The sequence below is a fragment of the Zingiber officinale genome, chromosome 10A (genome assembly GCF_018446385.1).
Source record: "Zingiber officinale cultivar Zhangliang chromosome 10A, Zo_v1.1, whole genome shotgun sequence".
NCBI classification, from domain to species: Eukaryota; Viridiplantae; Streptophyta; class Magnoliopsida; order Zingiberales; family Zingiberaceae; genus Zingiber; species Zingiber officinale.
The window spans coordinates 1,869,806-1,885,906 of record NC_056004.1 but is presented as its reverse complement, the minus strand read 5'-3'; positions in this window follow the sequence as shown (position 1 = coordinate 1,885,906).

The window sequence follows — 16,101 nt, the reverse complement described above, 5'->3', positions numbered from 1 at the left end:
TCAAATACAGTTAGTTAGTGATGACAACACCAGAACTCCAACTCCAAAATTTAACTTTCGCTTTTCTTAATTGTTGGCATCTTGGTTGTCAGATTTCCATAAAAATCTCAGGACTCATTATGATCCCGTCAAACAATTAATGCCTGTCCAGTTGAAGCTTGGAACGCAGTACGCAGTTCTTTTGACTTTAGTTTTTTTTAAGACTTTTGGATTAACTGTTGCAGAGCAACATGCTAGATGATGAAGCAGCCATTTACACTCCTCCATCTCCATGTGCAGTGCGCCATAAAAGAACAAATTAAAGAAGGCAAAAGAAAGAGACGAAGGAGAAAGCAGGAGCCTTTATTCTCCTCATTATCATGTCTGAAGCATGCTTTGCTTTTTCTCGGCCTATTTGTCGTATTCATTATATAGATATATGTCATAATCTCACTCATTGCAGCATAATTAATTTGTACAAATCTAAAGGCCGTTCTGAGGTGGAAGGGAAGCCAACAAATTAAAATGCATCTCTAAGATTGATGGAAGGTATTCTCACTGCCAGCAGTTTGGAACTCTGTGAGGAGTTATCGGTGATTGGAAGTAATCGTAGGGTGCTTGCAAATTGTGGTGCTCCATACGACAATAATCCACCCGTGAGTCGTCGGTGTCTGTGCTAGCTGAGGACGAGCTTTTTGGTTCGCAGTTACCGGAGTATAGCCCTCGCACAGAAGTCGATGTGAATCACGAGTGAGTATATGGCCGTAGTGAGTATGAGCGAGGCCGACTTAGGCATAAGTCATTAAAATTTATATTTAGGGTTTTAATTTTTATTAAGATTTATTATTTTTAATATATTAAATATATTTTTATGTATATTTATTTAAAAGGGAATGGAAAAGAATAGACAACATGAAAAAAAATTACATAATCTCATTTTCTAAAAATTGAGGTTATTATTTTTAATATATTAAATATATTTTTATGTATATTTTATACTTATTATGGTTCCAATGGACAGAGTCATAAAAGGGTTTTTTTTTTAACAAATTAAATTTATTTTTAATTATGAATGTTATTTTATAAAATCTAATATATTTCTCTTTAATATCTCTCAAGCCTAGCCTACTTTTGTTACATCTTTCATTTGCTAATGATGTTTTCTCCTTTGATTAATAAGAATATAAATTAGAAATTTTTTATCTTATCTATACAATGCAAAATAAAAAAACTAGTTTTTTTTTTAATTCCCTCTCTTCCTCTTTTCCAACTCTCCTCTCTATGTTTATCTTGCTCATTGAGATTAGAGAAAAGAAATTACATCTAACATTAACATGCTGATCCGATTTGTGCTATTATACTACTTACTTGATTAAATTCAAATGTGATACATTTATCCATATTGTGTCTAATTACAATGAAGATTTTATTATTTTTTTTTAGTAATAACGAGTTAGGTAGCTCTACCATTTCACTTCACATTAAATTTAACTTTTATTTAGATATATTTACAATCATAAATTATTGGATTTTTTTCTTTATTTACATTCTATCATTTATAACTATTCTGATTTAGGTGATGAAAAATATGATTTATTTTTTCTTTTTGCTTTGTACCTAAAAAGACTCCAGTTTTGATAAATGACAATGGCTAGTTTGGTTTCATCTTTATTTTCTAAGGATTGTATTTAGTTTTGTCATTTTGTACATGTATTTTTTATTTATTTATTTTTTTTGATTTGCCAATGATGATGAGTTAGAATGTGAGCATGATTTTTTTCTATTTTTTTTTATTGTTATCCTATTTCATTGTTCTTATTTCCTCAATTTTATTCCTTTTGTAAAGGTTGTTCTCTCCATCTTTCATTTAAATAATTAGACATACTTTTATTTTTCTTTATTTTTTTAAATAATTTTGAATATATTTATTTTTTTAACTAAATAAATAACTTATTATTGACTTGAGGTATATTCTTATATCTAATAATAATACTCTATTTAATATAGTAAAATTTATACTTCTCTAAATTAGGTTATTAAAATATGAATATAAAAATTAAATTAATAATTTTACGTCTCAAAAAGTGAGAAAATTCAATTTTATAAAAAATAATATTTTAATTTGTTAAAAAAATTTAATCCATATTTTTTATCTCAATGAAAAAAAGGTGAGGAATTTTTTTTAAAACAATGTCAAAAACGTAATTTTTTTTCCCGCTTAAGGTCTCAAATAGGTTTGAGCTAATGCTGAGTATGAGAACTAGGAAGGACATCCCCCGAAGATGATGATAAAATGTTCAGACTAGTGCAACCACATCACATCAGATATAATCTAATTTGGTTGCATACAGAAATCAATGGTTAATGTGTCAAATACAGTCATTGACAACACCAGAACTCATTACGGCTCCAAAATTTAAGTATTTAACTTTTCCCAATTGAGGGAAATATTATCAGAACTAAATTTAAGGCCTCAATCGGATCCGATTACGATTAGGAATCATCGAGGATTCTTAAAAAATTGATTTTTAATTTTAATCCAATACGCGACTGTGCACAGGACATCAGCTGTTTTTTTTTTTCTTTTAATTTTTTTAAGGTTAAAAATCACTTATTTTTATTTTTTTTAAGTTTTGGATTAGGGTTGAGTTTATATTAGGATTAGCTATCACACACACCCGTTGCATATATAATATAATATAATATATTAATACACATAAATAAGTACCTCAGATCAAGGTATGCTAGGCATATGCAACGCAGTGCCGGATCTGAGATTTTGAGGCCTGAGGCGAGCATAAAATATGGTGTCCTCAAAGTTTAATATTCATATATTTTTTATCAATATAAATATAATAATATTTGAAACATGAAATCTAAGAATAAAATATAGATAAAATATATCATCAAAAATAATGGCGTAAGCAAATACTAAAAAAAAAATCCAAACAAAATATAAAATTCATGTTCCGAACTAGTACTTAATATTATTTGTCTCGCATTTTTTGAATTAAAAGTATTGATTAAATTTGCATAATTAACTTTCTCAATGATTGTTTTCTTAATAGATAATATAGCTAACCCATTTAGTCTTTCTTGCGACATAGTTGATCGAAGATAAATGTTAATAAACTTCAACTTGAAAAAACTCCTTTCGACAGATGTAACTATAACTGGTATAGTCAACAAAACTCAATAAGCAATGTAGTCATTTGAATAACAACCATCCATTATTTTCAAATAATTCAACACACCAATTGCTCTTGTTGCTTCTCCAGATAATGAGTGTCTTAATAACTCTAGTTCTAGAAATAAATCTGATCCATCAACATCGAAACACCCATCATGCGTTAATGAATTTTGAAAATTGACATATGAGCTCAAGAGATCATCATCATCAATAGACAAACAACTTCTCCAAACTAAATAAAAATCCAAAGGTTTTTTCGTACTTTTGAAATTGCTCAAACCAAATTTCAAGTGAAGAAAGAGCTTGATCAATTATAAATATAAAATAATTAACTCAAAAAGATTCTTTAGAAGATTGAGGTATCTTTTCACTGTTGATCTTATCAATTTGTCTTTTTTTTTCGAATGATGCACTTTTCTCAAAAAATAGGTTCAATTCCTATTTTACTTACAATATGTTCAACTACAACCATGTTTTGATCAAATCTAAATTTTTTTGGAGAGAAAAGAAATAAGCTCCTCCCTCTCTTCAGCGTGTAAATGTTTGATGAATTTGTTGATTTCTTCTCTCTTATTTAACGTTTTTTGAATCGGTCAATTTCTTTTCTACATAATCACGTTTAAAACTAAGATAGAATATTTGTTGGGATACAAATTTAGATATGACTTATTTATCAACTATTACTTATGAACTTTTTAAAAATAAGTTCGTGAACATATCAAACTAATAAGTTTTTTAAAAAAATTTGGTGCCCCAAATTTTTTTGGGCCTGAGGCACTTGCCTCACTTGTTACACTATAGGTCCGGCCCTGATGCAACGCAAAGGCGTCGAGAACCCCAACAACAAGTACGCCAGGTACATATAGTAGTGCAACGTAATATCATATATTAAATTGATAAGAACAAATATTACACTTGATCTTAGCTAAAATATCCATAAATTGAATTAGATATGGGTGTGTCAGAAATCTAGATCCCTGATTTATAATACGTCGCAACTGAGTTTCGAAATCTAAATCTCTGATTTATACGTATGTTGAAATTATTAATACATCTTGATATTATTTTCAGTGTGAAAAGAAGAAAGAAAATTAACGTAATTTAATTTTAGGCTTCACTAAATTAATTGAGAGTTAGTTAGCAAAGGGTGTAGATTCTTAATAAAATAGTAAGATATACTATTAATTGTGTGTAATTTTCTTTTATTTTTTTTTAGTTTAGGGTATAGTATTTAGGGTGCGTATTTTTTTTAAAAAAAATAGATTTAGGGTTTAGGATTAGAGTTTAGTATTTAGGATTTAGGATTTACGATATAGTATTAATTGTGTGTAATTATTATTATTATTATTTTTATAAAGTTTAAGATTGAGGTTTAGTGTTCATATTTGTTTTAGCTTTAGGGTTTTGTATTTAGGGTGTGTATTGTTTTATTAATTTTTTTTTGGATTTAAGGTTTAAAGTTTAGTATATAATATTTAGGGTGAGTAATACTTTTTTAATCCATTTTTTTAAATTAAAAAAACGTGTGTATATATATATATTAATTATTTTTATTATGTTCATGAATTATATTTTTAAATTAATTTTATATTTCCCATGTTGTTAAATAAATTATATTCTTTAATAAATTTATTATAAATTAATATTAAATGAATAAAATTATAAAGTAAAAACTGATAAATAATTAAAAGAATTAAATGAGATTAATAAGTTTAATGAATTAAAGATATAATATTCCATAATTCAAGGTAAGAAAGTTATAAAATTAACTTTACTTGATCTTGTTGGAAGGCGATCAGACGGCACACTGGCTCTGTTAGATGATCCCTCGATGAACAATAAGCTTCTTGAGATCTGAAGTGTAAAATATCGAAAAAGGGCGAATAACCATAAGAGAATTTTTAGATTTTTTTCGAGAATTTGTCGGAACTCGTATAACGAGTTTACAGTGATAAATATTAGGCCCTGGAAAAGTCTGTTTAGGATATCCCATTTTAACGAGGAAATGTTTATTTATTTTCTTTTTTTTATTCTTTTTTTTTCTCTCCCCATCGAACCCGCGTGCCCGACGCCTCCCCGACGTCGTCCGTTTCCTTCCTAACTGGCGCCGCACGCGACGGTTTCTCCTTCCTCGTGTACAAGGCAGTGGCCAAGGCAAGCCACGCGCCTTCTTCTTCTCCACTTCGCCTCCCAGTGCCGAGTTCTTTCTCCTCTTTGTCGCGTCGCCCTCTTCTTCCCCAACAGTCGCTTTTCTCCGCCGCACATCGCCGATCCCTCTGCCTTAGCGTCGCCGCCCTTCCCCTCTCTCCTGCCTCGCCGACGGCGCATGGAGCAGTGTCGACCCTCGCTGGAGCGACTGAGTCCTATACGCTGTTCCCTAGCACTGTCGCCGGCCACCAGGTCTGACCCAGCGCCGTCGTCGCCTGTGCCCTAGCACCCCCGTCGACCATTGTGGACCCACGATTGCTTGTCGCCAGCCTGAAATCGACACCGTCAGTCTGTGCCCTCTCCCCCGATCACTGCCGACCTCACGCCTCAGCGTCGGTTGCTGATCACCAGAGAGGACCGAGCCACCTACAAGCCCTAGTTTAGTCTGGCGCCACCGGATCGAGTCGGTGCCTTCTCCCTTGCTTCCACGCGACAACGGATCCCTGCCACCGTTGGTCCTTGCACTGTTGACACAGATCTGTGGTAAGGAGGTCGAATTAAACTTGAGTTGGTGATAGGTTGTTGTGTTGAATTCTGATCTTTTCTTCTTGATCCTTGATCCTGTTGGAAAGCTGAGAAGACGGACCTGCCAACATGACGTGGCTGGAATGTTGACCGCATCTCCATGACCCGGAGGGTGAGCTGTCTTCTATGTTGACCGAGTCGCCAAAAGTCCTCTGGTCAATAATCCCTACAGCCAGCGATCGGGTCGCCCCGGTCTCTGGTACCCCGGTGCTCGAGGCGAATCCCACAAATATATAAGCAGTCGAATACTAATAACAGAATAGTGAAATAAATGCAGGAAATATACAGTAACGTACCCTGGGCCCGGGGGGGGGCGTCCTCGGATGGATGGGTGAACTGATCGCGCTGCTGATCGAGTCGTCATGGCCCTGACGAGTGGATGGATGTGAACCCGTTGAGGAACCAGATCTGAGGGTGATGGCACGGAATCCGGTGAAACCTGGATCTGGAAAGCGGCATGTAGGCCGGGATATGACAATGGCTCGCAGGCCGATACGCGACACGCAGGCCGGATAGTATAGATAACTCACAAGTATAATAATGGTGCGAAGAATGAAATACCACGGCTCGATGGCCGGAACTAGGGGTGGGCATCGGCCGGTTTGGTCCGGTTTTACCCTACTACGGTTTTATTTTTTCGATTTCAGTTTTAAAGATTTTTGATCCAAAACCAAACCATTTTATTACGGTTCGATTCGGTTTTTATGTAATACGGTCCGGTTATATACGGTTTATACAATGAATTAAATTGATTTTGTGCTACTACAAATATTAGTTTAGAGACAAAGAAAAAGTATCAATTTATTAAAATAATTATGAATTTAAAATAATATTAAAATTTTGTTATCCGGTAACAATAAGTAAAATATAAATATATAATTTGATTATGCTATTATATTATAAATAATTAGAAATTAATCCACTTGTATGATCAAATATCTATAAAAATAATGTTTTAAGTATAATACGGCCGGTTCGGTTTTTTGGGAGTCAAAACCGAAAATCGAACCAAATAACCGAATTTTAAAAAACTTAAACCGAAACCGGCTGAAACACCGAAAAAACCGAACAAAAAAAACCGAAATTTTTCGGTTCGGTCGGTTTTTTCGGTTTGAACCGAATTATGCCCACCCCTAGCCGGAACCAAATTGGCTCGCAGGCTGAACATCATCTTAGCCCAAAGGCCGGAGTAAACAAACCTAAGCTCGCCAGATGGTGGTTGTCCAGAGAGTGACGGTGACCGCTAGAGGTGGTCGTGATTATCGCTGGAGGCGACACCTGCTGTAGGCGTTGGCGTCGGTGGCAGCGGCGGGAAGCGCCGGTGGCCACTGGAAGAAATGTCGATGCCCGCTGGGGGCGTCGGCAGTGGCATCCGTAGCCGCCGGAGGCGGCGTGAGGCAGCGGTGATGGTCGCGGGGGGCGGCAGCACTCGCCGAAGGCAGCGACTGGCTCCTGCTGGAGGCAGTAGCGCCTACCGGAGGCAGTGGCTGCGGGAGAAGGTGGCAGCGGCTGGGAAAGGAGGAGGCGACGACGGCAGCTAGAGGCAGCAGCGTTGGCCGCAGGAGGCGGCGTCGTGCCCGTCCGATGGCAGCACCACGAAGAGGAGAAGAGGAGTCATGGCGAGGGCCGGCGAAGAGCGAAGTGGCGGAGGCGAGAGAGCTCGCGGCAGCACGCGTGAGCATGGAGAAGAGGAGGTGCTAGCTTGCGGCCGGAGGGAGAGAAGAGGAGACGAAGGCCGGCGGCCGATGTCCGCCCCAACGAGAAACCCGAGAGGAGGAAGAAGACACCTACTCCTGGCGGCTCCCAAGCACGAACCCTCCTCCTTTTTTCACTGTGCTACAGTGCCCACTTTAACAAACTCTTAACATGCCCAAAAGACCGAATTGCCCCTTTTCCTCCTCCTAATCACTCTTCTGCCATCAAACACTATCCGCATCAATCCTATTGAATCCAGCAGAGAGGTTACGTTGCTGTGGTGTTCTTGGTCCGGCTCACCTTATTCCAGCATCATCAGGGTGTTGGTTGGTCCTAGGAAGATCGTACCGGTTCCACTGTATAAAAATTTTATACAAGCGTCAAACCTTTCCTAAACAACCTATTGTGTTCTTTAGAAGTTAAATTAGGAATCGCAGACGGAACTTAACATCATTGATTCCAAATTTAACTTATTTATTCTTAATGGTTTAGATTTGGATCGCATGCGGAACTTAACACTATTGATCCAAATCCACCTATGTTATAAATTCCATTAAATATTAATTTCCAAAATCGGCTTCCAGGACTGGATGGCGAGGCACATGACCTTCTTGGGTATGGGAGCATTCATCACCGCCTAGACAAAGCCTTTTAAGGAAAGCTAATATTTAATTTCCTTAAATAACTCTAGGTTTAACAAAAAAAAACAATCGAATCACAAATTCGAAAAACAAAGAAAACACAAACACGAATTACTAATTCGAAAAACTAGATCTAATACCTCTTGTGTTTGGAATTCTTATAAAGAAAAACAACTAGTATGATGCGGAATAAAATTACTAGTTATACATTTTCTTTGTATGTTAATGACCTTGAGATCTTCTACCGTATTCCTCACCTCCTCTTGGACGTCGTGTGGGCGACGATCCTCCAAGATGAACACCACCCAAAGAGCTTCTCCTCTTCCTCTAGATTTCAGCCACCACCGCCACCAAGGAGCAAAAGAGAGCAAAAGGAAAAGAGAGAGAGAGAGGGCCGACCACCTTAGGATCTCCAAGCAAGAGAATAAGAATTGATGTCTCATGAGGCATCCCCTCCCCTTCTTTTATATTACTTGCCTAAGGCAAATAAAAAAAGACTTTTTACAAAAATTAAAATCCTCCTTTTATTTTTCCTTTTTCCTTTTTATTTTTTCTTTTCTTTTCTCTTGATTGAATCAATCATCAATCATTGATTGGATTATGATTTAATCCTATTGGCCGACCCCTTGCTTGGGCACCAAGCAAGGGTGGCTGGCCCCTATAAGGAAAGGAATAATAATTTTGTAAAATTTTATAAGCCAAGAAAAAAAAACTTCTTATAAAATTTTACAAGCTCTCTTTTAATTTCCTAAAGTGAAAGTTAAAAAAAGAAAAGTTTCAAAAATTAAAACCATGTTTTAAAATTTAAAACTTCTCTTCTAAAAATTTCTTTTTTTAACATGGTTACAAAAATAGAAAATTTTAAATTTAAAACTTCTCTTCCTTTTTTCTAAAACCATGAGGATGATTAAAAAAGGAAAGTTTTAAAACTTTTAAAACTCTCTATTAAACCATGTAACCTAATTCAAATAAGGAAAGTTTTTAAATTTAAAATCTCTCTTTTAAAACTTGTAGTTTTCTACAAAGAGAAGATTTTAAAAATTCAAAACACTCATTCTTGTTTGAATTAATGTGGTCAGCCCCCTCATGCTTGGACACCAAGCAAGGGGCCGACCCCTTAAGAGGATAATGTGGTCGGCCCTTGCTTGGTCACCAAGCATTGGGCCGCCCCCCTTCTTGGACACCAAGATGACCTTATATATGGATAGACTTGAGGCTTTAATGAGGCTACGACAGGGACCTAGAGGAGAAATTGGTTTTGGCCTTCCGATGAGCTTGAGTATCCCGTGTTGGCCCCGAACACACAACTCAAGTTCATCGATAATAACTCATTCCACTAGAGAGTTATTATCGCACTACCGCACCAATCCCAAATTACATTATGAGCTCTTTCTTATCATGAGTGTGTTAGTCTCCCTGTGTTTAAGATTACAGATGTCCACTAATTAAGTAAGTTATTGACAACTTAATTAATATCTAAGTCCAAGAGTAGTACCACTCAACCTTATTATCATGTTGGACTAAGTCCACCTGCAGGGTTTAACATGACAATCCTTATGAGCTCCTCTTGGGGACATTCTCAACCTAGATAACTAGGACACGATTTTCCTCTATAATCAACAACACACACTATAAGTAATATCATTTCCCAACTTATCGGGCTTATTGATTTATCGAGCTAAATTTCACCCTTTGATAAGTTAAAGAAATAAATACTAAATATATGTGTTTGTTATTATATTAGGATTAATAGCACACACTTCCATAATAACTAAGGTCTAGTTCTTTTATTAAGTTAGTATAAAAATAACTTACCTAAATTGGTCCTACTCAATACACTTAGAGTGTACTAGTGTAACTTATTAGTCAAGATAAACTAATACCTAATTACACTATGACTATTCCAACGGTTTGTTCCTTTCCATCTTAGTCGTGAGCAACTATTTATAATTTATAAAGTACCGATAACATGATCTTCTGTGTGTAACACCACACACCATGTTATCTACTATATAAATTAATTGAACAACTACACTTAAATGTAGATATTGACCAATGTGATTCTTTTATTTCAAAAATAAATGTTTATAAAAGCTAGGCTTTTAGTATACACTCTAACATAGGGGTCTGTGAAGTGAGGTAAGGTTAGGTTGGATTTGGAATTTCTTAATTTGATTAGGAATTCGGATACGTATTGTAGTTAGATGATCATGTGTAGATTAATTCTTATAGGAAAGATGATGGTAATATGATTAGGGTTTTGCCCTAATTTAGGGTTAGAGATTTTATTTAGCTATTTATAAGAATTGTAGCTATATATATATATATATATTGACACAGGACTTTGACACGAGACGAGTATCTCGACGTCGGATTTGGACCGGATTGAACTTTTCGATTGGAGGCGGGTACCTTGACTTATCTTTTGGATTTGTCATTTGATGTGCATAGTAGTTTTTTAATAAGTAGTAATAATTATGTTTCATATCTGCATCGGTTTGTCACTACCGGATACCTGTTACATGCTTGTTTTGTTTACCTGTTATGCATTCATGTTAGTATCACCTGATTATATATGCTTGTAGAGGTAGTGACATAACCATGTCTTATTATGTTCAGGACCTAGGTTTTGATACCTTATATGAACTGTGTACCTAGACCATTGATTTGGTCAATTTGTTCTATGATACACATTTTGTAGAGATGGATAGGTTTAGGATATTTTCCATGCTTAGTGTCATGCACCATCTCGCATGATTGCATGTTGTGCGATAGTCGGCTCCATTATTGTTGAGCACATCTCCAGTTACATAGATCTGTACACACAACCACTCATGGGTTAGTGATTCTTATCAGGCAGGGTGTGTTGCAGCAGGTTGCTCTGTCAAGGGCTCCATTTGTCCACTCATGGGTAGTGTGAGGCGGCATTTTAGCAGGACAGGGATCCCTCCTCTGGACTTGCTCAGGGAGATGAGAGCATTGAGCTCCCCCACTTATGATTTGGGGTAAGGAGGATAGGTATACTCCGACAACATCCCGTCCACTCGGTCACTCATCAGGAGTAGTGATGGCAAAGTGCACGGTTGTCACAACCCTACCCACTCGGTCTCACCATCGTGTGTGAGATGGCTGACTAGCAATAGGGGTGACCAGGACATGTCATTGGTATCATACGCATTGATGCATTTATTGCTTGTGTTTGCTGCACTTATATGCTGCATATTAGATGGATGCATTTGTTTGACATGCATATAGGATTTCTATACCTCTCGGCTTTGTTATCCTTGTACCAGGTCCTGGTTAGTACAGATACTCCCTATTTATTTCAGTTTGCATTTATCATTCTTATATCAGGAGACTGTACGCATGATTAGTGCTATTTGTTATATTTCTTACTATGCATGTTAGTAGTTACCCGCTGAGGAGTTGACTCACCCCGTGGATATTACTATTTTCATGTTGAGGCTGTCCGAAGGAGTTTCAGTCGCTAGTCCCCTACAGATCGCAAGGATTTTCATTTGGTCTTTTGGTTTTCTTATTGTACTAGTTTTGTTCTTGGATATTGCATTGTTTTATTTGTCGATGGGTTTGATTCGGTTATGTTTTACTACATGCCTGCCTAGACGGCAGAAGATGTGAGTTGATTTTATCGTTGCGATTTGTGTTTTATGGGTGTAGTTAAGTATGACATATGTTTTGAGCTTTATGGGTGTAGTTGAGTAGAATATAAGCTTTGAACTTTATGGGTGTAGTTGAGTAGGATATAAGTTTTGAACTTTATGGGTGTAGTTGAGTAGGATTTTTGAGATGATTTTCCTTATCGTTTGTTTAGTTTGATTTTTACTATTAACTGCGTGGGTGTTTGCCTTATATTTATTGTTATTGTTCCGGTCGTGTTGGCCCGAGGTATATGTGGCCTTGAGGGCATTGTAGAAAGTTTCAGATTGTCACCCGTAAGGGGAGATGCTGTCGAAATTTCTTCTCGCAGGGATTACCTGGGGTGTGACAATTTATTTGGATTACCCACCCTCCAATCCTTTACACATGTCAAAACACCTCTCTCCCTTTAAATTACCCACTCCAACCCTTTAGATACGTTAGAACCTCCCCCTCCCCTTAAATTACCCACCCTTCAACTCTTGACACTTGTCAGAACCTCTCCTTTTAAATCCTCCTCTCACACTTCATTTTTAGTCACTTTTCAATCACACCTCCCTCTACTGTTATCTCCCTCTCAGTCTCTGCTTCTCTCTTCCTGAAACTATCTTCTTAGCCATTACTTTTCATAATTCATAGAAGAAAATTATGGATGATTATTTGGGTTTATTTTTAGATAGTTGGTCAATTGAGAATGATGTTCTTAGTGGAGAGAGTATTTCCAACAATAGTCGCGATTATACAGTCGGATTTACCACAGATTATGTTAATTATTATCGTTGTTTTATGCATATTCATTATTTATTTTATAAGTAAAGAAATTATGCTAAGATTGCATAATGTCATACTTATACATCTTTGTTATAATTTTTTATATAGATATTTAAAAGTAGAGAAGATATGATAAATTGGACAAAGATAGTTGGTCTGAAGAATAGTATTGTAGTGGTTATTAAAAAAATTTCTAATTTAAAAGGTGGCAACCTGCCAAAGTGTCATCTTATGTGTAAAAGAGGTGGAAAGTAAAAACCGCCATGATATATAGTTGATGGACAATCCTTAAAAAAATACTGGGACTAAAAATTGTGAATGCCCATTTGAGCTGCGAGGTATACTAATACCTCCAGATGATGTGATGTGGGATTTAAGGGTTGTCTGTGATTTTCATAATCATCAATTAGCAGAATATATTGATGGTCATGAGTACCCGTGTAGGTTAAAACAAATAGAGAAAGAATTTGTACTCGACATGGCCAACAACACCACACCTCGTGAAATTCTTAGTATTTTGAAGGAAAGAGACCCATTAAACACTATGGAGATCAATAACGTTTACAATGTCATTTTCACAAATAAATCTGCTAAACGAGGCAGCCTAAATTCTATTTAGTATGTCTTGAAGCAATTAATCAAGAAATAATACCTCCATAATTATCGTACAAATCCAGACATTAACGAAATCACAGATATTCTTTGGGTTCATCCAAAAAGTCTAGAGTCGTCTGTCAACTTTTCATCTGTGTTGATCATTGATGTCACATACAAGACCAATGAGTATCAGATACCACTATTAGAGGTTGTGAGTATCACATCCACAATATGAACTTACTCATTTATGTTCGCATATCTTAGTAATGAGAGGACAGAGCAACTGACATAGACATTAGGTACCTTAAAGAAGTGGATGGTTGAAAGAAGGCATCGTTGCCATTGGTGTTTGTTTCAGATAAGGATTTGACGTTTATTAATGCCATTGAAATATATTTTCCCAATGCATGTCACATCCTTTGTATTTGGCACATAAACCAGTGTGTAATGAAGAAATACGCCTATATACTTGGTCTGGAGTGACAATATTTTTATGCATCATGACACTAACTCATTAATTCATCGACACAATGGTCTTACCAGCAGAAATGGGATATCATGCGCGAGAAGTATCAACGATTCGAGGGTGTTATAAATTACCTTTGGGATACATAGTTACACCCTTACAAAAAGCGGTTTCTTCAGCATGAGTTGATACATGTATGCACCTCGGGAGCAATTAAAATCAAAGGTATAGTCATTTTATAACTTTATTATTTCAATTTTGTTCATTATTATACTATTTCAATTCTTTCAATATTAAAACATAATGCATTTTTTATTACAGGGCAGAGTCTACATATGCGATATTAAAGTTATATTTGGGAGATATCATGTTATTCTACAAACATCTTTTAAAAAAAATACATAAGATGTTGAGAATTCAGTTCAAGAATATTAAGAAGTCGTTCGAGAGATCTCTCAACATTCTATGTCATCAACATTTACATGATGACATTTTTAGTCAAATAAGGTGTCAGATTTCATTAGAGGCAATAAAGTTGATTTCTGGTCAGTTAAAATGCATTGAGGAAGCATCTTACTAGCTAGCCTGCAGATGTAATTGTTCTATCAAAATTGTATACGGATTGTCATGCGAGCACGATCTTGCACATTATCATTACTTTTCCATTCAAAATCTGCTACAGAGCATCAATACTTATTGGAGGAGATTGTCGATGCGCATACATCAGTTTAATGACGAGGGAGCACAACCCAACAGGACATCCCACGTTGTTGAGATATTAGATAGGATGAATCTACATATACGAGAGCATATGATAGACAAGTTTTTTTATATGATAGATCCATCTCAAAGTACATTTCGAGCCTTTTCGTACAACACAAAACATAGAGGTCGACCTACGAGTAGAGATGAGCAAAGTGGAAGTCGCATACCTTCTTTTGCAAATGCATCCACTTCAGGATCTAGGGTCACTCAACCGACTGCAACATCTCAAGAAGAGAGGAAGACGTGGAAGGGGGTCGAATGTTCGCAATACTCAAACGACCCATGATCACTCTCTAGTTTCACCCATTCATGATACTTATATTGAGAAATTACCTGTGCAAGTACGATTCAAGCTTATAGAAGATATTCAACAAAATAAAAATCTATATGATCAACTTTATCCAGATCGAAATTTGGTAGTCAATCTATTATTCTCATTGAATTGGTTCGAGTCATGGGCACCAAAAATATATTGAATGGACTCCATGCCTTTGGAAATTGCCATCGCATCAAGGTACAATCTTGTACTGCATACATTTGGTGAGAATGTTGAGAGTTATTTTACTCACTTGCCATTAAGAACTCCTCCAGTTCCAAACCAAGAGCATCGAGAAATAGCTATTGACCATGTTGGCAATTACTTCGTGCAAGTTTTCTTACACCCTCATTACCCTGTACCACCCATTCCAACGTGGTGGTGCTAACATCCATCGTATGAAACTAAAGGATGAGTCACTCGTTATAGGACACATATTCATTTGTGATATGAAGTAATAGGTACACCATCAACAAACGCGTTGGAAGTAGAATTTGGAGGTAATATTAATTAAAAATTTTATTTTAATATATTTTTCATGTTTTTATTATTATTACATGTATTCTTCATTTGAAAAAAATCTTTATTCCTAAATTATGAATGTGTTTACTATTAATTGTTAGTATTTTTATTAGTTTCAAATATATAATTTTTATTTTAATCCATATTTTTATACTTTTTAAATTTTTTACAAATAATAACACCTAAAATCTATAACTAAAAACAAACAAAAGATTACAAACAAATAAAAAAAATATTCAAAAAAAAATAAAACCAATAAAAAAATTGATAAAAAACTTATTAACAAAAAAATTAAATAAAATTTAAATAAAATAAAGTATTGATAAAAAAAATAATAAATAAAATGGATTAAAAAATAAAACTAAATAAAAACTAAAAAATATAAGTATTGATGAAATAAATAAATAAAATTAATTAAAAAATAAAATTAAATAAAAATTTTAAAAATATATAAGTATTGATAAAAAAACAGTTGAAAGGGGAGGCAAGGAAGCAACCTTCAAATATTAAAGAAAAGCTTCGGAATTATCGCTCAGCCTTCTTTTTCACTCCCCCCCCCCCCGGTCGGTCGCCGCCGATTGAAAATCTATTCCCTAAGTTTTAAATCCAATGAGCCCAAATTCCATCTATCTCCAAACGGGGATCTCTCCTCTTACTCTATCAGCGGGCATTGCTCTACAAGGTTCGGCGATGTCGTCGTCGACAGCTCTTCTAGCTCCGACAGCGGGCATCGATCTCCTGGTTACTATGTCGATGGTTGGTCTTGCTC